Consider the following 23,909-nt stretch of genomic DNA (forward strand, 5'->3'; position numbering starts at 1 on the left):
TGTGTATGGTAAAAAGTGCTTGTATTGTACGGTCCGGCCACAGCATAGTAAATCAGAGATTCACATAACGCTGCATGAACCGGTCACCAACCAGTATGTATACAAGTACAGACACAGAGGACTGTTAAGTACATAGAGAGTGTAAATGGATGCTGCGAGGGACTAGATTCAGAGAAAAATGTTGGAAGGGCAAAACCGGAATAGTTATGTGAGGTGAGGCAATAAGCCAGTCTAAAGGAATGAGTTTTTAGGTCACGCTTAAAGCTGTGGAATTATTCAAACTATTGGTAATTAATCAAATTGTCTGGGGTAGTGAATTTCAGAGAAGTGGCGCAGCTCGAGAGAAGTCTTAGAGATGGATGTAGGTGGTTCGGATTAATGATAATGTTACTCTTAGGTGATTAGCAGAACGGAGAGCACAGGTAGAGTGGAAGACAGATGAGGGATGAGATGTAGAGTGGTGCTGAACTGTCAAGTGCAAGTGATACGTTTATATTGGACACTGTAGTGGATGGGCAACAAGTGCAATGACTGGCACAGGGTAGAGGTATCGGTGTAGTGGTTAGACAGTAATATGATTATGGCTGCTGCATTTAGGATGGATTGAAGAGAGGAAAGCTTAGTAAGAGGGAGACCAGTGTCACCAGAACTGGTTAGGGATTTTGTGGACTTCTAGTAAAGATATTTTAAGCTATCTCCATTTGGAGCCGAATATCTACTTTTCTACTTGTTATTGCTGAGCACACCAGTCAAATTCCTGGCACCCACAATGTTCCATTGATTCATCCCGTGTCCAACAGCTACATAATCAAGGGGGTGAGCTTTGTTCTCGTTCTATTTCGATTAGTAGAGAGTTGCAATACTAGAGACGATAATGAACTAGAGCAACAGTAAAAGTTTTTGCAGAGGTGAGAAAAGGAAGCATTCTGAAGATGTGTTTGAGGTGCAGCTGGTATGAGTAAGTGATCAGATGTAGGGAGTGAAGGAAAGATCTGAGTCAAATATAAACCCAAGACAGTGAGCATGTTGCTGGGGAGTGGGGAGTAATGGTGGAACCACAAATGGAAATTGTAATATTGGGTTTAAGAAGGTTAGTAGAGGGGGGAAATACAAGAAGTTCAGCTTTTGGCAGATTCAGTTGTGCATAAAGGGAGGACATAATGTTAGAGACCATCACTAATAGGACATTCTATCCCCATGTGGTATTATGTTATTGAGCCCTATTGGGGAACCGTAAACTGGAAATTGCCTCCCTTAACGCCAAACCTATATGTGTGTATGTAAAGAGAGAGTGATGTATATGTAATGTCTGAAATGTATATTTAGGAGTGTATAAAATGTATGATTTATATGTGTGTGTGTTATGTATGAGTACATATGTGGTATGTATGCATAATGATTATGATACATGTGTTTGTTATGTACATTCATGTGTGTAATGAATGTATGGGTAAGCAGCACTATATATTTCTGCTTGCATCTTATATCAGTACTACATATGTGTGTGGTGCAGCAGAACTACAAATGTAAGTAGTATAATGGTACTCTGCATGTGTACAGTATAGCATTACTATGTATGTGTATGATATATAGTTTGAAAATTAAAATAAAAATAGGATGATATAAGCGCTGCTGAGTGTGACAGATAAGTAATAGCTTCATAGCTTCATATGAATTGGATAAAAGAATAAGGGCTACGCGTTTCAACATTGGACACATGTCTTCCGCAGGCCAGGCATGTATGTTAGAAGAACTTAAATGGGCAAAAAGGAAAGAAAAGCTTTACACACTGACATCATGGGGTCAACGGTCAGAGCAGGTGAACAAATAGGATAAAGGTAAAAATACGTAATGCTAACACGTGTTGGTGAGCAATATATACTAGGAATATAATAATGTAAGCATTCAATGTTAAAATGTGAGCACTAAAAGAGGGTTACACACTGACATCATGGGGTGAAAAGTATAAAAGTATATAATAGATAAAGCCAAACAACATAGCACACAATATAATTTAGGAATAATGAGGTAAAACTTTCACTTAAAAAAAAAAAAACACTAAAGTCAGGGACATGCATGAAACTTGTAGTACCAATTTAAGCGGACATGGTGATGACATGGTGATGAGGGTACCAAACACTGAAAAAAACAATTGTAAGTGAAAAATATAAAGCCATAATGGTTGGGGGAAAAAAAATTTAGGTACGGTAATTGAAATGAAAACGCTCAGCTAAAATGCTGGGACTTGTGATACTATGTAGGATGCTAGCAGGTGCGTAGGATGCAGTGACACACAAGAGGCAGAACAAGGGTTAACAGGTTCTTTATGTATAAGAACAGTAATGGTACAAGCAGGGGGGAAATGAATGTGATTGGAGGATAGGGGGAAAGTCAAATGCAATAGAATGTAACAGGTTAACTTATCAGTCTCTGTGTGCTGGAGGAAGGTGGCTGGAAGATTCCATAGCTGCACCTCAGGCGGCGCGAGATGGCTCCGATCCAGTCCCGCAGATGAGCAATGCACTTTCTCCTTGCGATGACGAATCCTCCGGGTTCTTTAGAATGCAATCTCCTGATCCGTGCGCATGGTGGGGTGATGGTTGGTGGCACAAAAGAAGAAGCAGAAAGTTCAGTGAGCAAGGCCACACTAGGAGCACACAATCCAGCGGACAGGCCTGGGCCGGTCCTCAGCGGGCACCACAAGGATGGGACTAAGCAGTGCCTCAGCGGTGGTGAGCAGAGCAAAAGTCTGCACTTTATCCAGGTCACTACCCGGTCAGGAAGTCTCTCTGGGCTGAGGGCAGGACGCGTCGGCAGTCTCGCTAGCTGGGGGTATAGGCACAGCTAGCAGGTGTGGGTCCATGAAGAGGGAGTTAATCGTCTTACTACTCACAAGCTCGGTCCCCGCCAAGTGTCCTGTCTTCCCGCTCAAACTGCTATTTAAGTCTGACCTGCCCCCATCAGTCATGTGCCCTGTGCTGCTCCGGTCAGTAATCTCTTCCCCCTGCAACACTGGTGACAGCCCCGACGGTTCCGGTCCAGATACGTAGGAGAGACCGTTAGCTTGGTTCTCCTTCCTACAACTACATAGACAAAAGTGAAAGCAAAGATACAAACTCTTCAAACAATCTCTTCAAACAAGCCTACCACACCAACTACTCAGTAAACTAACTTTGCCCTGTTCCCTCCTTCCAAATATTACTCTGAATCCGCACCCTACTATTCATCTGTCTCCACACCCTCCATGCACACGATTAACTGCACTTGATACTTGACTATTGCACTTAAACACATGGGCTGATGACCTGATCATGCAGCTTTGTATGAAAATCCCTATTTATTATAATTGCCAGACCTGAAATAACAAGCACTTTTCACCTATTGTGTCCCCCCATTTACTTGAAGATTTTAAGCTTGCGAGCAGGGACCTCACTCCTAATGTCACTGTTTAAATTGTCTTAACTCGTACCGAATTTATTGTTTGTACATGTCCCCGCTTAATTGTAAAGTGCTGCGGAATATGTTGGCGCTATATAAATAAAAATTATTATTGTTACAAACAGCTGCAACGGAGACTGATAGAAACAATAGTATAGTGTAGAATGTAATGTACTGTACGTAATGGATAAGGCGGGAAAGTAAAATATAAACACTTAGGGGAAGTGCTGGAAAATGTGGTACTACATCGAAGGTCACCAACCACAAAAACATGGCCTAAGAGAAATGACATGGTAACATTAGTGGTAAAGATACAGAGAAGGCTAAAGATCAGATGTTGGGACTTGCAGTGCTGCATCAAGAAACAACCAGTAATCAGTACTTAACAGAAGGCTGTCTCAACCACCTCATTAAAGAAGCTTTCCCATCCATATTTTTTTTAATTAAATGTGTGTATGTGCATGTAATGTAGTGCTAGTGTGTTAATGTACTCAGCCACCACTGCTCTCTCCGGGATCCAGCGCTGTTCTCTATTTCTGAGTGACATCAATCCTCTGCAGACTCTCTGGGTCACAATGCACTCTATGTGACCCGCAAGTGACTTTTACAATGTAACCCTATAGACCTTGTAGGGGTTGTACTCGCTCAGGTGCAGCAGGTGACAATCAGGAGGCATGTTCCTTTAAAAGTTCACTGGGTTTATTCAACAACTCCAAAAACAGAAAACAAATAGCCTTTGCCTCACCAAGCTTCTCGACCACCTCATATGGCCCTTGCCATTTGGCCAAGAACTTGCTCTCCACCGTCGGAACTAGCACAAGAACTCGGTCTCCCAGATTGAACTGCTTCACTCTTGCTGACCGGTTGTAGACCCTGGCCTGAGCTTCTTGTGCCTGCCAGAGGTGTTCTTTCACGATGAACATCACCTTCGAAATTCTTTGCTGCATCAGTGACACATGCTCAATGACGCTTCTGTGGGACATGACTTCGGCTTCCCAGGTTTCCTTGGCTATATCCAGGAGACCTCGTGGATGTCGGACATACAGAAGCTCAAATAGCGAGAACCCCATGAAGGCCTGTGGAACTTTACAGATGGAAAACAGCTGATACGGTAAGAGGCAGTCTCAGTCTCTACCATCTTTCTCTATGGCTTTTCTTAGCATGCTCTTCAGTGTCTTGTTAAACCTCTCAACAAGGCCATCTGACTGAGGATGGTACACTGAAGTCCTCAACTGAAAGATTTTCAGGACTTTGCACAACTCCCTCAAACACCGTCAGAATGGCCTCAACATCATCCCCAGGGGTCATTTCCTGCAATGCGCATCTTACTGCCTTCCGGACATGGGCATCATCAGCCAGACCTGGGGTTGGGGCACTCGCCCTGTCCTGGATGGCGGTTACCAGAAGCTGCATCTGCTGTCCTTGCTCCTGCTGGCTCTGTTGTATCTACTGCAACAACAGCCTGTTGGTCTCTTGCTGCTGTGACTGCGACTGGACCAAGTGTTTCAGCAGGTCCTCCATTTTTACTGGCAATGCTTGCTGATCCAGGACATGTAGTAACAGTCTCATGTATCCGCTGGGAATGCTGCCCGCGCATCTAACACCAATTGTAGGGGTTGTACTCGCCCAGTTGCAGCGAATGGCAATCAGGAGGCACGTTCCTTTAAAAGTTCACTGGGTTTATTTAACAACTCCAAAACCAGAAAACAAATAGCCTTTAGCTCAGGCAAAAGAAAATACCCATATCCAGTACTTCAGGCTCAGTCTTGGAGCCTCAATGGAGGCTTTCACCTCCCCACATACAAGTCCTGTGTTAAGCATTAGGCTACATTATATAGTTCTATCCACACCCAGTAACCCATCACATGATTAGTCACGTGGTGGTGACATCATCGCAGGTCCTCAAACACATATAGAGGTATGATGATGCCCCTACCCAGGGGTAACGTATATAGGTAGCCAGACCCTCCCTTCTCTCACAGATACATGTAACCCGGACCCAAGTGTACTAAATGATTCCTTATTGCTTATGTGCATTAAAGAAAACACTCCGGGTTACATCACAGAGACAAGCCATCTCTGCAACACATAACTTCCGTCGACTATACGACCTTTAGCCATGCTACAACCTCCAGAATGAGACTTCACAGGCTTGTATTGTAAAAGAGACTTCTGGTTCACATATAGAGCATAGAGTGATCTGACTAGTCGTAATTGCAGGAACTTCACTGAGAAGAGAAGTGGGACAGTGCTGGACACGGGAGAGAGCGGTGGTAGGTAATTATATTGATACACTCACACTACCTTACATGCACATACACACATTTAATAAAAAATATACATAGGAGTGTTTCTTTAAGCCCACTGGGATGCAAACAAGAGAGCTTGTAAATCCATAACGCCTCTTGTTGTTTAAGTTTATGTAACCAATAGGTTATTTAACCCCTTAACGTCCAACAACGGACACAGTCCGTCATGGCTGGGTGTCAATTCCCGCACCAGGACGGATTGTGTCCGTCATGCATTTAAACTATCACTGCGTGTAAACACACAGTCACAGTTCAGTGCCGACAGCTGTTTGTCGGTCCCCACACCCAGATCACTGTGATCGGTCAGTCAATCTGACTGGCCAATCACAGCATGATCGTGCAGGAAATGCTGAAATATCAGAACTTCCTACCCGATCAGTGCAGCAGCTCAGCTCTGCCAGTGGCTGACCATCTGCACTAACAGCTAGGAGAGGTGTCAGCGCCACCCCTGGCTGTTAACCCTCTAAATGCTGCAATCGACAGCATTCGAGAGGCAGGCAGAGGGACGGGAGCTCCCCCTGCCTTCAGATCGGTGTCCCTGCGACGTCATCGCAGGGCCCGATTGTTGCCATCAAGCTACAGAAAGCTTCTGAGATCATGCTCACAGCATGGTGTCAGAAGCTTTCAGTATAGGTATAATGCACTGCAATGCTAGTGCACTGCAATGCATTATACCTGCAATCAAAGTGAAAAAAGTGAAAGCCCCATAAATGGACTAGGTAAAAAAGGAAAGATTTTTTTAAAAATATATTTAAAAAATTACAAATTAAAAATATGATGATAATATTAATAATAATAATAATAATAATAATAATAATAATAATAAAAATACACTACTAAATACACATTTTTATGTAAAAAAAATGTAAATAAACAAAAAAAGTACACGTATCGCCGCGTCTGGAAAAATCTGATCTATAAAAGTGTGACACTAGTTAACCCCTTCAGTGAACGCCGTAAAAAAATGCAAAAAAAGTAGCAAACTATGCTTTATCATCATACTGCTTAGAAAAAGTGGAATAAAACGCGATCAAAAAGACCAATGTAAATATAAATAGTATCACTGAAAACGCCGTCTTGTCCAGCAAAAAACAAGCCACCATACAGCTCCATCAGCTGAAAAATAAAAGAGTTATAGCTCTCAGAATAAAGCAATGCAAATATAATTATTTTTTTCTATAAAAGTGTTTTGCTTTTATTGTGTAAAAGCGCCAAAACATAAAAAAAATGGCATTGCTGTAATCGCACTGACCTGAAGAATAAAACTGACTTATCTATTTTACCACATGCAGAACGGAGGAAAAAAAAGCAATTCCTGAATTGCTGGTTTTTGTTTATTCTGCCTCTACAAAAATCAGAATAGAAAGCAATCAAAAAATGTCATGTGCCCGAAAATGGTACAAATAACAAAAAACAAGCCCTTACATGACTCTGTGGTCCGAAATATGGAAAAATTATAAACTTCTTATTGCAAAAAAAAGCGTCTTTTAGTGTGTGACAGAAGCCAAACACAAAAAAGTATAAAAACCTGGTATCCCTGTAATCGCTCCAACCTGAAGAATAAAGTCACCTAATCACTTACACCGCACGAGGAACGATGTTAAAAAAAACAATTCTTTACCTACTGTGGATTTGTTCATTCTGCTTCCCAAAGATTGCAGTAAGGCTCAGCGCACATTTATCCTGTGCTCTACATGTAGAGCGTATACCAGGGTTTCTGTGTAAATCTCTGAAATACATGATTCAGACAAAACTACCAGGAGGAGATTCTTTATTATGAAGCAGATGGAGGCACTGTGAATGCCATAGGACCTGTGATCCGACGGTGTCTGTCTTTTTAGGCCTGCATAAAAACGTGGTCCACCATAGTTTTGTGTACCTCTGACAACACTGAACAGAGGCCAGATGGAGTCCAGAGTAACTCTGCTGCCTCATTGTAGTGAATGGATCCATCAGGGGTTTCATTTGTCATGTAGCTTAGAGATTTAGATGGAAACCCCAAAGTAAGTGCTCAGCGTAGAGTGCTAGATAAATGTGATCCCAAATGTTATGAAAAATGTTCCCAATAAAAGCTTCAACTCAATCCACAAAAAGGCAAGTCCCCACTCATCTGTTAACAGAAATATAGGAGGCTTCCACGTTACTGGTAGCACAAAGAGTCTGGAAAAGCAAAATGGCTCATTGCCCCCACAAAGAAATTCAGAGAATTCTGCTCTCCCAAATCCAAATGCCCCCTCCCTTCTGAGCCCCAGTGTGCATAAACTACCTTTAGCATTTACCCTTGGCAGGGGTATAATTTTCAAAATAGGGTCACTTGGGAGGTGGGGGATTCTGCTCTCTAGCACTTAGGAGGCTAAGTATATGGAGTCCGCAAACTATTCTAGGAAAATCTGCACTCCAGAAGGCAAATAGGGCTCCATCCCTACCGAGACTATACGTATGGCTAAGAAGTACTGTACACCCACATATGGTGTATTTCTATATTCAGCAGAAATTGTGGGACAAACTATGGTGCCAATTTTACCCACTTTTTGTGTGAAAATGGTAAATCTGGGGCTAAAGCAAAATTTTTGTTGTAAAAATGAAATTATTTTTTCTTCACTGCCCAATGGTATAAAATCCTGTGGCACACCATTGGTATCAAAATGATCATTACACCCCTAGATTAATGCATTGAGAGGTGTAGTTTGTAAAATTAGGTAATTTATGGGGTGTTCTGCTGTTCTGGCACCTCAGGGGCTCTCCCAGTGGGTCATGGCACTCTAAAATCATAATAGTAAAATCTGCAGTATAATACGGCGCTCCTTGCCTTTTGAGCTTTGCACTGTGCCTCAATAGTAGTTTTCACCCACACATGGGGTATTGGCATACTCAGGAGAAACTGCACAACAAACACTGTGGTCCATTTTTTCCTGATACCCTTGAGAAAATAAAAAAATTGGGGCTAAAAGAAAAATTTTGCTTTAAAAATGTGTTTTTTTAATTTTCTTAGCTCTGTTATAAACTTCTGTAAAGCAAATGGTGGTTAAAGATGCTCACCACACATCTATATAAGTTCCTTGAGGGGTCTAGTTTCCAAAATGGTATCACTTGTGAGGGGTTCTACTGTTTAAGCACATCAGGGGCTCGCCAAAAGTGACATGGCATCCGCTCTCGATTCCAGCCAATTTTTTGTTCAAAAAGTCAAATCTTCTCCTTCCCTTCCGGGTCCTGCTGTGTGCCCAAACAGTGGTCTTCCTCTACACATGGGATATCGGCGTACTCAGGAGAAATTTCCCAACAATTTTTGTCGTCCAATTTATCCTGCTGCCTTTGTTAAATAAAAAATTTCGTGCTAAAAGATGATTTTCGTGGAAAAAATTTGATTTTTTATTTTCACGACTCTATGTTATAAACTTAGGTGAAGCATCTGGGGCTTCAAGGTGCTCGACAAACATCTAGATCAGTGCCCTTGAGGGGTCCTATTTCCAAAAGGGGGTCACTTGTGGGGGGGTTTCCACTGTTTAGTCACATCAGGGGCTCTCCAAACGCGACATGGTGTCCGCTCTCGATTCCAGCCAATTTTGCATTCAAAACATGAAACGGTGCACCTTCCGATCCCTGCCTTGCACCAGTGGTCTTCCTCCACATATGGCACATCGGCGTACTCAGGAGAAATTTTACAACAAATATTGTGGTTCATTTTCTCTTGATACCCTTGAGAAAATAAATAAAAATTGTGTCCAAAGTAACATTTTTGTGAAAAAAATTTAAATGTTCATTTTTTACTTCCACATTGCTTCAATTCTTGTGAAGCACCTGAAAGGTTAATAAACTTCTTGGATGTGATTTTGAACACCTTGACGAGTGCAGTTTTTAGAATGGTTTCACTATTTTCTGTCATATAGGCCCCCAAAGTCACTTCAAATGTGCGGTGGTCCCTAATAAATTGGTTTTGTAAATTTTGCTGGAAAAATGAGAAATCACTGGTCAACTTTTAACCCTTCCAACTTTCTATCAAAAAAATGATGTTTCAAAAATTGTGCTGATGTAAAGTAGACATGTGGGAAAAGTTATTCATTAACTATTTTGTGTGACATAACGCTCTGATTTAGGGGCATAAAAATTAAAAGTTTATGAAATTTTTTGCAAATTTGCATTTTTTTCACAAATAAACACAAGAAATTTGGAATAAATTTTACCACTATCATGAAGTACAATATGTCATGAAAAAACAGTCTCAGAATCAGTTTGATCCATTGAAGTGTTCCAGAATCATAACCACATAAAGTGACAGTGGTCAGATTTCAAAATTAAGGCCTGGTCATTAACCTACAAAAGTGGCTTGGTCCTTAAGGGGTTAAAGAGAACCTGTCACCATAAAAATACAGTACAATCTGCAGGCTTCATGTTACAGGTCAGGAGGAGCTGTGCACATTGATATATAGTTAGTGAGAAAAGATTCAGTACAACTTGTGTTTTAATCATCTGCTCTTTCAAGGGTTTTTGGTCCAGTGGGCTATTTCACCTATTTCTTTAAGCAAGGATAGGACTACCCCATGTCTCCCAACCATCCCAGACTCAGCGGGACAGTCTCGGCACCTCAGGGCTTTTGTCCCGACTTCCTCTTAGTCTCTTTAAATAAACTTAAATTAAATAACCAATTCATTTCTCTGGTCTCGTCCGAGAATCAAACACACAACCTCCATGTTCATAGATAGCAGCTCTACATTGTTGAGAATATGATCTTGATCTGTATCGCAGGCAGTGGATACAGGTGCATAGAGATACATCTGTACATAGCAGTGTATCTCTATGTCCCTGTATTCTAAAGATGAAGAAAAAGTCAGATTTTTTTGTTCCTGTAAAACTACAAAAAAATAATAAAAAAGTTATTTTCTCTTTTTTTCCTGAGTCTTCATGGACTTGAACCTCCAACCTCTATAATTGCACACAACAGCTAAAACCATGAGTGACAGTCTCCAGTGAGTTCACTGGGAGAATTTTGTATACTTGAAGCTGCTTTGCAGCGTCTTAATCCACAAGCGGATTACACTGATACATAGAGATGCAACTAACAATGATAAAAAAATTCATAAGGAAAAGAAACATTATTGAGGTAAAGGGCTAGGGTATAGCGTCCTCCCACACAATAGATCAATACTGCATAATCAAGCGGTGGCGTTCTCCAAGCATAATACTGATCAAGGAAAAATGGTGTAGCCACAAACCACCAATGAATTAAAAAACACTGAATGAAGCAATACACAAAACATTAATGCCATCAATATATAAATATGTCAAAATAAAGAGGAACAATGATGGACCGCAAAAGGGTTGATCCAGCAAATACGGCAACACACAATGTGCTAAACACCTATATAGTTAAGCTCAAAATATTACATACACTGTAGAGTACTTTGGCCATAAGTGTAGGGTGGAGCAAGACAAATAGGTCATGAATGATATTGCTTACCTTTGATGAGGGAGGATCAAAGCTAACCCACAAGCACCGTCAGGATGCGCTTTTCGCATGTAGCTTTCTCAAAAGGAGGTGCCAGTGTAAAGATGTCCTATCTGACTTCTATAGAAGTCCCACAGATGCCAGTATATTCGGCGCAAGGGCGCTGCTGCCCGGGCAATCAATAGCGCTACTGCTTGTAGTCATCATAGGTGTATAGCACATTGTGTGTTGCTTCATTTGCTGGATCAACCTTTTTGCCCTCCATCATTATTCCTCCTTATTTTGACATATTTATATATTAAATGGTATTTATGTTTTATGCATTGCTTCAGTAAATGGTTTTTAATTCATTGATGGTTTGTGGCAGTCCTTGCAGTCCTCATTGGCCCCAATCTCCTCCATCTCATGTCATGATTCTGCTCTGAAGCATTACAATGAAACCCTGCAAAGTGCCCTGGATGAAGCTGCACCTCCTATACATAGAACAACTCAGCACAGATGGCGACAACCGTGGCACACGCTGCAAACAGGTTTCCTGCAGCGGTGCTCCAGGTGCGCTGAACGTCTGTGGAGAAAATCTAATCTACCCGAAGATTTCATCCATTATAAGTTCATTCTTAAAACATACAACTCTGCCCTTCACCTCTCCAAACAAACCTATTTCAACACCCTCATCACCTCACTGTCAAATAACCCTAAACATCTCTTTGACACTTTCCAGTCCCTACTCAACCCAAGAGAGCAGGCCCCAACCACGGATCTCCGGGCTGACAATCTGGCCAATTACTTCAAAGAAAAAATTGACCACATTCAACAGGAAATCATCTCCCAATCTCTTCATACCATGCACTGTCCTCCCTCCCCCACTGCATCTAGTTCACTCTCTGACTTTGAACCAGTTACAGAAGAAGAAGTAATCAGGCTCCTTGCATCTTCTCGCCCGACCACTTGCACCAGTGACCCCATTTTGTCACACCTCCTCCAGTTCCCTTCCCCGGCTGTCACCTCTCACCTAACAAAAATATTCAACCTTTCTCTCACTTCCGGTATTTTTCCCTCCTCATTTAAGCATGCCATCATACATCCATTACTTAAAAAACCCTCCCTCGACCAAAACTGTGCCACTAATTATAGACCTGTCTCTAACCTTCCCTTCATCTCCAAACTCCTGGAATGCCTGGTCCACTCCCGTCTTACCCGCTGTCTCTCAGATAACTCTCTTCTCGACCCTCTTCAATCTGGCTTCCGCTCTTTACATTCTAGTGAAACTGCCCTCTCTAAAGTCTCTAATGACCTACTAACAGCTAAATCTAATGGTCATTACTCCATGCTAATTCTCTTGGATCTCTCCGCAGCATTCGATACTGTGGATCATCAGCTCCTCCTCACTATGCTCCGCTCCATCGGCCTCAAGGACACCGTTCTCTCCTGGTTCTCCTCCTATCTCTCTGACCGATCCTTCACTGTATGTTTTGCTGGTTCCTCCTCCTCTCACCTTCCCCTTACTTTTGGGGTTCCTCAAAGATCAGTCCCCCTCCTGTTCTCTTTGTATACTGCCCCTATTGGACAAACAATCAGTAGATTTGGTTTCCAGTACCATCTCTATGCTGACGACACCCAATTATACACCTCTTCTCCTGTTATCACGCCGACCTTTTTAGAAAACACCAGTGATTGTCTTACCGCTGTCTCTAACATCATGTCCTCCCGCTATCTGAAACTGAACCTGTCAAAAACTGAACTCCTCTTGTTCTCTCCCTCTACTAACCTACCTTTGCCTGACATTGCCATCTCCGTGTGCGGTTCCACCATTACTCCAAAGCAACATGCCCACTGCCTTGGGGTCATCCTTGATTCCGAGCTTTCATTCACCCCCCACATCCGATCACTGGCTCGCTCTTCTTATCTGCATCTCAAAAACATTTCTAGAATTCGCCCTTTTCTTACTTTCGACTCTGCAAAAACTCTTACTGTTTCCCTTATTCATTCTCATCTGGACTATTGTAACTCTCTACTAATCGGCCTCCCTCTTACCAAACTCTCCCCGCTCCAATCTGTCCTGAATGCTGCAGCCAGGATCATATTCCTCACCAAACGTTACACCGATGCCTCTACCTTGTGCCAGTCATTATACTGGCTACCCATCCACTCCAGAATTCAGTACAAAACTACTACCCTCATCCACAAAGCACTCCATGGCTCAGCACCACCCTACATCTCCTCTCTGGTCTCAGTCTACCACTCTACCCGTGCCCTCCGCTCCGCTAATGACCTCAGGTTAGCATCCTCAATAATCAGAACCTCCCACTCCCGTCTCCAAGACTTTATACGTGCTGCGCCGATTCTTTGGAATGCACTACCCAGGTTAATACGATTAATCCCCAATCCCCACAGTTTTAACCGTGCCCTAAAAACTCATTTGTTCAGATTGGCCTACCGCCTCAACGCATTAACCTAACTATCCCTGTGTGGCCTATTAAAAAAAAATAAAAAAACATAATCAGGTTCCTCGCATCATGTTCTCATACACTTTATGCAATTAATAGCCTCTGTGTCTGTACTGCTACATACTTAGGCAGTTAACTGGTTCATGCAGCTTTACATGAACACCCGAGCCTTACACTATGGCTGGTCCAAATAATTAAAGCAATTGTTACCATCCACCTCTCGTGTCTCTCCTTTTCCTCATAGTTTGTAAGCTTGCGAGCAGGGCCCTCATTCCTCCTGGTATCTATTTTGAACTGTGATTTCTGTTATGCTGTAATGTCTATTGTCTGTACAAGTCCCCTCTATAATTTGTAAAGCGCTGCGGAATATGTTGGCGCTATATAAATAAAAATTATTATTATTATTATTATTACTCCATTTTTCCTTGATCAGTATAGAGATGCATCTGTACATAGCTGTGTATTTCTATGTCACTGTATTCTAGAGGGAATGTAAAATAATTTTTTCTTCCTATAAAGAGTAAAAACTAATTTAAAAAATTACAATGTAATTTGTAATGTGCCTTTTTAAAAAATAATTTAACCCCTTTCCGACATCAAGCATAATAGTACGCCAATGTCAGACACCCTCCCTTTGATGTGGACTCCGGCGGTCAGCCCACTTCTTTCCCAGCACATGTCAGTTGCTTTGAACAGCTGACTTGTGTCCAAAACAGCTGTGGGTGGAATCACGATCCACCCACAGCTATTAACCCATTAAATGCCAATGTCGAACGCTGACAGCAGCATTTAACATGTGCTTCTGGCAACTGCCCCGGAAATACACCCATCGGTGCCCCTGATCACATGATCGCGGGTCACCAATGGGTTGACATGACAACCAACGGTCTGCTGCAGACCTCTATAGTTGTCATTGCCGGATTGCTATGAGTGCCACCCCGTGGCCGGTGCTCATAGCAAGTGAGCAATTCTGCTACATACAGGTGATCTGATCATCGCCTGTATGTAGCGTAGCAGTGCCAATCAGGTTATGGCAGCTTCTAGTCTCCCATGGAGAATATTGAAGCATGCCAAGAATAAAAAAAAATGTTTTTAGAAATATAAAATATATATATAAAGATTCAAATCACCCCCCTTTCACCCCATTCAAAATAAAACAATAAAAAAAGCAAACATTCACATATTTGGTATCGCCGCGTTCAGAATCGCCCGATGACTAAAAAAAGGATTAACCTGATCGCTAAACGGCGTAGCGAGAAAAAAGTCAAAACGACAGAATTCAGTTTTTTTGTTCTCCGCAACATTGCATTAAAATGCAATAGCGGGCGATAAAAAGATCGCACCTGTACCAAAATGATATCATTAAAAATGTCAGCTCAGCGCGCAAAAAATAAGCCCTCGTTCGACCCCAGATCACGAAAAATGGAAACTCTACAGGTATCAGAAAATGGCACAATTTTTTTAATTTATTTTTTTAAACAAAGTTTGGAAAAAAATTTCACCACATTGATAAAAAAAGAACCTAGACATGTTTGGTGTCAATGAACTCGAAATGACCTGGAAAATCATAATGGCAGGTCAATTTTAGCATTTAGTGAACATAGTAGAAAAGCAAAACAAAAAACAGCTGTGGGATTGTATTTTTTTTTGCAATTTCACCACACATAGAATTTTTTCCCGTTTTCTAGTACATGATGGAAATGTATATGTTAAAACCAATGGCCTCGTTCAAAAGTACAACTCCTCCCGAAAAAAAAAAGCCCTCACATGGCCATATTGAGAGAAAAATAAAAAAGCTATGGCTCTGGGAAGAAGGGGAGCTAAAAAGGAAAACGCAAAAATGAAAATACCTCAGGGGGTTAGGGGGTTGAATAAATAAAAATCAATAAAAAAATAATAAACATCACACATCAGCAAATAACATACATATTTGGTGTCCCTGTAATCGGAATGATCCACATAACACAGCGATCAGGTTATTTACGGTGATTGGTAAATTGCGTAAAAAAATTATGCAATTGATTTTTTTCTCTAGCAAACTCATAAAATATGTAACAATAATATAACGCTGAGGCCGCGTTCACATGTAGAGTAAATGCTGCTTTTTTCTGCACATCCCTTCAGCTGTCTACATAATGCATTAACAATCTTCTCTGATTATTGCTTGTTTGTTGTGTTTCTTTTATGCATTTTCTCCTTTATTTTATGCAGTTTTGGTCCAGATGTGATTACTGAATGCGCTTTCTTAATGCTTTTTTTTAATAAGCATTGATTTTGCGCTTAAAAAATACAACAGTGTTTTTTTCAGGCTCCCAAAATAAGTTTGTAGAGAAAAAAGCACCAAAAACATATGGAGCGCCCCCACTGCCGCAGGGCCGAGGGGTACCCGGTACCGGGCCTCTTGGTCTCTGCTCTGGGGTTGTCACGGTGGCTAGGCCCGATCCGTGACCCTGCCGAGGGGCGCACGGTGAATGATGAGACGGATGTAGATGGTGAGGCCGTAGTGATGGGGGGTGGTGCGGTGGTGCAGTGCAGTAAATAATGAGGACACCAGGTTGCAGTCTCTTTACCTCTTTACTGAAGATCTCTGGGTCCTCAGTCCAGAATACGGTTCACCAGGCTGCGCAAGTCCGGCCGGTCCAATGGCACCTCCAGAGTTCTCTTCACAGGTGGAAATCGGTGCCTTCCTTCTAGCGCTATGTGTTGTGGTCCTTCCCTGCTGTGCTTACGGAAAGTCCCCCACAACTGTTGTGTCTGTTTCTTAAGTTCCCTCACAACTCGATTAGATGATGTTCTGCTAATCCTCCGTCCCTCCCTGGTGTTCTGGTTGGGACGGCACCCGTTTGACGGGTAGGCTCGGAGCTCTTCCGGGACCCTAGAGTCGCCCCTCTCCACAAGTTGCCCCCCAAGACTGCATAGGTGATTTAAGGTGAGACAGCCCGCCTTAGACTGACTGTCCTGCCGCTGTTTGGAGTATTGCTTGAAGCTGAATGTTATGATACTCCCTCGGCGTTCCGGCCACCGGTAGTGCGCCTCAGTAGGATGTTGCTTCGGTCTTACAGCACGACTCCTACTGATATTTCTCCTTTGCGTGATCTCGTTTCTCACTCAGCACAATCTATCTCTCTTCTAATCCTTCTTTGGGCACCGCCGCTACCCGGAGCAGGCACGGTCCCGTTACGTTCTTTCTTGTTGCCAAGCCTCTGTCAGGATCCCACCCCTGACAGAGACCCTACTGTATCTTCCCCTACAACACCCTCTGCCACAAGGTGTTGCCTGGTTCCAACCCAGTCAGCTTTCTGATTTAACTTCCTGCCTGACCCCCAGTTTACCCACTATGGTGGGGAGTGGCCTAATGAATAGCACCCTTAGCTCCCCCCGGAGGCCCAGCTGTGAAATGTATTGGTGTCTGTGATACCTGATCAGATGAACTCCTTCAGTGCCATCAGACGCACCATAGCTCCCCATAGCGGCGGAGCCACAGTACTGCAACGACCAGGACTCTGGGGCGCTGCACATACAGTTCAGTAGCGTCTTTAGATGCAAGGACCGTGTTCACACGTAGCGTAAATGCTGCATTTTTTTTCAACTACCTTTTTTACCCAGAAATTCTGCTGTGTTTAACTGTTCAAGCTAATTACTTAGTTTTTTTTCTACAAACCAATATTGTTTTACATTTTTTACTTAAAGTTGTTTTTTTACTGCTCGGTACCCTCATCACCATGTCTGTTTATATTGGTACTAAAAGTCCCAGCACATGTCCCTGCTTTTAGTCTTTTTCTTTTTAACATTGAAGTTTTACCTCATCCCTGAATTATGTCATATACTACATTGTATGAGATTATCTATTATATACTTTTCACTTGGTATCATTTACTTATTTGCACTGACCCCCGACCCCATGATGTCAGTGCATAACCTTCTTTTAGTGCTTTTATTTTAACATTGGATACATGTATTATTATATTTCTAGTATATATTGCACATCACCATGTCTTAGCATTTTGTACTTTTATCCTTATCTTACAGTGGGGAAAAAAGTATTTAGTCAGCCACCAATTGTGTAAGTTCTCCCACTTAAAAAAGATGAGAGAGGCCTGTAATTGACATCATAGGTAGATCACAACTATAGAGAGTCAAAATGAGAAAACAAATCCAGAAAATCACCTTGTCTGATTTGGCAAGATTTATTTAGCAAATTATGGTGGAAAATAAGTATTTGGTCATTAACAAAAGTTCATCTCAATATTTTGTTATATATCCTTTGTTGGCAATGACAGAGGTCAAACATTTTATGTAAGTCTTCACAAGGTTGGCACTCACTGTTGATGGTATGTTGGCCCATTCTTCCATGCAGATCTCCATAGCAGTGATGTTTTGGGCCTGTCGCTGGTCAATACAGATGTTTAGATGTTCATCTCCCTCTAAAGGCTTTCTATAGGGTTGGGATCTGGAGACTGGCTAGGCCACTCCAGGACCTTCATACGCTTCTTATAAAGTCATTCCTTCGTTGTCCTGGTGGTGTGCTTGGGATCATTACCATGCTGAAAGACCCAGCCAGGTTGCATCTTCAATGCCCTTGCTGATGGAAGGAGGTTTGCACTCAAAATCTCACGATACATGGCCCTATTCATTCTTTCATGTACATGGATCAGTCGTCCTGGTCCCTTTGCAGAGAAACAGCTCCAAAGCATGATGTTGCCATCCCCATGCTTCACAGTAGGTATGGTGTTCTTTGGATGCAACTCAGCATTCTGTCTCCTCCAAACATGATGAGTTTTGTTTCTACCAAACAGTTCTACATTGGTTTCCTCAGACCATATGACATTCTCCCAATACTCTTTGGGATAATCCAAATGCTCTCTATCAAACTTCAGATAGGCCCGGACATGTACTGGCCTAAGCAGGGGAGCACGTCTGGTACTGCAGGATCTGCATCCCTGGTGGCGTAGTGTGTTACTGGTTGTAGCCTTTATTATAGTGGTCCCAGCTCTATGCGGGTCATTCACTTGGTCCCCCGTTTGGTTCTGGGATTTTTGCTCCCCGTTCTGGTGATCATTTTGACCCTACGGGGTGAGATCTTGTATGGAGCCCCAGATCGAGGGAGATGATCAGTGTTTTTTTATGTCTTCCATTTTCTTATTATTGCTCCCACAGTTGATTTCATCACACAAAGCTGCTTGCCTATTGCAGATTCAGTCTTCCCAGCCTGGTGAAGGGCTACAATTTTGTTTCTGGTGTCCTTCGACAGCTCTTTGGTCTTCACCATAGTGGAGTTTGGAGTGTGACTTTTTGACGTTGTGGACAGGTGCCTTTTATACTGATAACAAGTTCAAACAGGTGCCATTACTACAGGTAATGAGTGGAGGACAGAGGAGCCTCTTAAAAAAGAAGTTTCAGGTCTGTGAGAGCCAGAAATCTTGCATGTTTTTAGGTGACCAAATACTTATTTTCACCATAATTTGCAAAATAAATCTTGCCAAATCAGACAAGGTGATGTTCTGAATTTGTTTCCTCATTTTAACTCTGTGGTCTATCGATACGACCTGGCCGTGATCGTTGGTAAGTCGTTGTGTGGTCGCTGGGGAGCTGTCACACAGACAGCTCTCTCCAGTGACCAACGATCAGGGGAACGACTTCGGCATCGTTGAAACTGTCTTCAACGATGCCGAAGTCCCCATGCAGCACCCGGGTAACCAGGGTAAACATTGGGTTACTAAGTGCAGGGCCGCGCTTAGTAACCCGATATTTACCCTGGTTACCATTGTAAAAGTAAAAAAAAAAACACTACATACTCACATTCTGATGTCTGTCACGTCCCCCGCCGGCGTCCACAGGGTTAAAACTGCTTTCGGCAAGAGCGCTGCTAATATGCACGCGCTGCTGCCGAGAGCTTCCCTGCACTGAATGTGTCAGCGCCGGCAGTAACAGCGGTGCCGTCACCGCTGTGCTCTGCTTTACGGCCGGCGCTGACACAGTCAGTGCAGGGAAGCTCTCGGCAGCAGCGCGTGCATATTAGCAGCGCTCTTGCCGAAAGCAGTTTTAACCCTGTGGATGCCGGGGGACGTGACAGACATCAGAATGTGAGTATGTACTTTTTTTTTTTACTTTTACAATGGTAACCAGGGTAAATGTCGGGTTACTAAGAGCGGCCCTGCGCTTAGTAACCCGATATTTACCCTGGTTACAAGTGAACACATCGCTGGATCGGCGTCACACACGCCGATCCATCGATGACAGCGGGTGATCAGTGACCAAGAAAAGGTCCTGATCATTCCCATCGTCCAACGATCTCCCAGCAGGGGCCTGATCGTTGGTCCCTGTCACACATAACGAGATCGTTAGCGGGATTGTTGCTACGTCACCAAAAGAGTGACGTTGCAACGATATCGTTAACGATATCGTTATGTGTGACTCAGCCTTAAATACTTTTTTCCCCACTGTATTTGCTCTGCACTGACCTTTGACCCCATGTCAGTGTGTAAATCTTTTCCCTCCTTTTTTGCACATTTCAATTCTGTATGTTGTCCTGCTAAAACACAGGGCCTTAAAAAAGTATTCATAACCTGTGAACTTTTCCACATTTTTTCACGTTACACTTTAATTAGGATTTTATGTGATATATCAACATAAAGTAGCAAGTATTTGTGAAGTGTAAAATAAATGATACATGAAATAATACATTTTCTAATATTTTAAAAATATAAATCGGAAATTTGTGACTTGCATTTGTACTACTACTACTACTACTACATCATAGGACCACCTTTCGCTGCAATTACTGCTGCAAGTCTTTGGGGTATATACCAACTTTGTACATCTAGAGGATGAAATTTTTTTTACAAACAAGCTCTAGCTCAGTGAGATTGGATGGAGCCCAACTGTGAACAGCAATTTTAAGTCTTATTACAGATTCTCAATGGGATTCAAGTCTGGACTTTGACTGGGCCATTCAAACACATGAATCATGCTGCCTCCATGAATGATGCTGCCTCTACCATGTTTGATGGCTGGGATGGTGTTTTCTGGGTGATGTGCATTTCTAGCTTTCTGCCATACATAGCATTTTGCATTTAGCCAAAAGTTTTGCTTAGGTCTCATGTGGCCAGAGCAAATTTTTCCACATGCTAGATGTGCCCCCCACATGGCTTTTTGTAAACTGCAAACTGGACTTCTTATGGCTTGTTGTAAAAAATGTCTTCCTTACCATTCTTCCATAAAGATCAGATTTGTAGAGTATACAAAAATTAGTTGTCCTGTGGATACATTGTCCCACCTGAGCTGTGGATCTCTGCAGTTCCTTCAGATTGACCATGGGCCTCTTGACTACTTCTCTAAGTAGTGATCTCCTTGCTTTCAATGTCAGTTTAGGTGGACAGCCATATCTTGGTAGGTTTGCAGTTGTGCCATATTTATTCCATTTTTGGATGATGGATGATGGATTGAACAATGCTCTGTGAGATATTCAGAGGCTTTATTCTTCTCCATAACTTTATCCCTGACCTGTCTGGTGTGTTCCTTGCTTTTTATGATGCTTCTTGATCCCTAATGTTCTCAAACAAACTAGCAGCAGGAAAAATCAGCAAGTAATTATAATTGGATGCTTTTAAAAACAATATTCCATAAAATATAACTTTTTATGATAACATGAAGGATTATGAGTTACAAATATTAATATTTTCCTGTGTAGAGCAAAGTATTAACCAGTACTTCTACTGTATCAATCATTCCCTAAATGATTTTATTGTAGCGTTAATCTGTTGTCAGTGGAGAGAAAATATAGTATTTGTGTGATGAAGTTTTATGTGTGTATTTTATGTACAATGTTCCAACTGAGCACCTCACAGTTTGAAGCTATTCATTTCTGTTTTGGAACTGACTTTTTCTTGTGCTTTTATATCAGTAGAGGATGACGTACCGCATGTAAGCCTTCAGCTTTTAGTATCTACATTTTTGTGCAGATTGAATCATTAACTTTAAGCTTGCAAACTATGCATCCAACTGTATACAGTCATGGCCAAAAGTGTTAGCACCCTTGACATTGTTACAGAAAATGAAGTATTTCTCCCAGAAAATTATTGCAATTTCACGTGTTTTATTATACATATGTTTATTGCCTTCGTGTGTATTGGAACAACACAAAAAACAGAGAAAAAGGCAAATTGCACACAATTTCACACAACCCCCCCGCCAAAAAAAAAACGAGCGGGACAAAATTGAAGGCACCCTCCACTTAATATTTGGTTGCATACCCTTTGGAATAAATAACTGCAATAAATCGCTTCCTATACCCATCAACAAGCTTATTACATTTTGATTGGAATTGTGGATCACTCTTCTTTTGCACACTGCTCCAGGTCTCTCATATGTGAAGGGTGTCTTCTCCAAACAGCAATTTTAAGATCTCTCCACAGGTGTTCAATGAGATTTAGATCCCGACTCATTGCTGGCCACTTCAGAACTCCCAGCGCTTTGTTTCTATCCATCCATTTGCAGTTCACTATAGCATCTGCATGTAAGAGGTAGTTGTGGGAGACTTTATGCTACTGGAGCTGGAATTACCACTTCTGAACTCTCCAGGGCTTTCTTTCCATCCATTTCTGAATGTGTCTTGAAGTATGTTTGGGGTCATTGTCCTGCTGAAAGACCCATGACATAAACCCAGCTTTCTCTTATTGGGCACTACACTGAAACCCAAAATCCTTTTGTAGTCTTCCGATTTCATGATAGCTTGCACACTGTATCAAGTACCATTCAATTCCTTTGCTATCTTTTGTATTCTTCTCCTTACTTGGACAAGGCAATGATCTCTTCTCTTAATTTTTTGAACCACTCTCTTTACAAACCAAGAATACAAGTGATCTGGAGGCCATTGCGCTGGTAGAATGGGTTAAGATTCCTCAAGAACACTGCCAGAAGACAATGTCGGTGGCTATGCCTCATATTTGCAGCAGGTCATAACAGCCAAAGAGTGGGTCTACTAAGTACTAAAGGGCTGAATAATTCTGAGACTGCAGTAGTCATTAAAAGTGGCACTTTGTATTGAATTTGGAGAAACTACTTGGTATATTAGTTATATTGAGGTATTTATATGGTTTTTGGTCTCAGCTTACGGCTAGAAGAGCCCCTAATTTCAGGGACCTGTTGACCAGGAGCCACTATCAACGGCAAACCACAAGGCTTCATCGGGGCATTGACCTTCATGGGTCCTTTGCATGTGGCAGTTGCAACATTTGTCCACATATGTACCCAACCAGGGATTTTTTTGTGAACCCTGGGAATAGAAACCAACATAGGTTACGGTCATATATCAACTGTAAGACTACACATGTGGTTTATGCCCTAATTTGCCCTTGCCAACGTGTTTACGTTGGCCAGACGTCTCAGGAGCTGCGTCGAAGAATACAAAAACATTTCTCCACCATTAATTTGGCACGCAGTGATTCTTTAAAGGGGAAGGTGCTCACTCCTGTGGCATCTCATTTTTTTTGGTAGATGTTGCTAATGAATCCAGTGTTTAATGGGGTTGCATAATTATTTACAACTCTGTAACTTATAGCTCATGCTCCACAATGCAACTGGCCCCAAAATGTTATATGTCATTTATAATCATACTCTACTCGATTGACCTAAATAAAAACATAAAAAGTAGCACTTTTGTAAAAAAATTTTAGTGCAACTCCAGGGTGCAATGACAAAGCACACAGCATCCAAATGCACATTTATGACGTTTGGAAGAGATGTGGAGGGCATGGAAGAGGCAGAGCCTAAAACAGGTGTACATATTGAGAAGAAAAGCTGGAAAATTTGTGAACTATGTTTATGATATGGAGTTGTGTTTCAATAATAACCTTGTTTGCAAACTGATCTGCATTAAGAATATCAGTAATTTGCTTCAGAAGGTCTCTGTTTGATTCTTGACTTCATGATGTCTATGTCTATATGATTTTACATATTCAGCTGATGAATGATAGTTTACAAATGACTGTTGAAGAACGTGGACATGCACAACGCAAAAGAGAGGGTTTTGTAAGGTATTTGCATCATTGTATATTATAAAATTTTTCTTTTAACCAACTTAATGTACACTTTAGTACGGTGCTGATTAATTTTATAATTTAGCTTTATAAGTGTTGGTGCTAGTTTTTATAAAGACATCCAAGTCTGAGGCTTTCTCTTAAACAGATTCATATCTCATGAACACTCTACAGCCATATGTCATGAGTGGGTACATGGGGGTACATGTAATGTTACTTACCTGTCTTGGCTCCA

The 23,909-nt window shown here is 41.9% G+C and overlaps 1 protein-coding gene across 2 annotated transcripts in view; it reads left to right on the plus strand.

The window, feature by feature from the left end:
- Positions 1 to 23,909, plus strand: part of RSPO1 (R-spondin 1) — a 256,739-nt gene that overhangs the window by 155,080 nt on the left and 77,750 nt on the right. The window lies entirely within an intron of this gene.

Source organism: Ranitomeya variabilis, chromosome 3 (genome assembly GCF_051348905.1).
Source record: "Ranitomeya variabilis isolate aRanVar5 chromosome 3, aRanVar5.hap1, whole genome shotgun sequence".
NCBI classification, from domain to species: Eukaryota; Metazoa; Chordata; class Amphibia; order Anura; family Dendrobatidae; genus Ranitomeya; species Ranitomeya variabilis.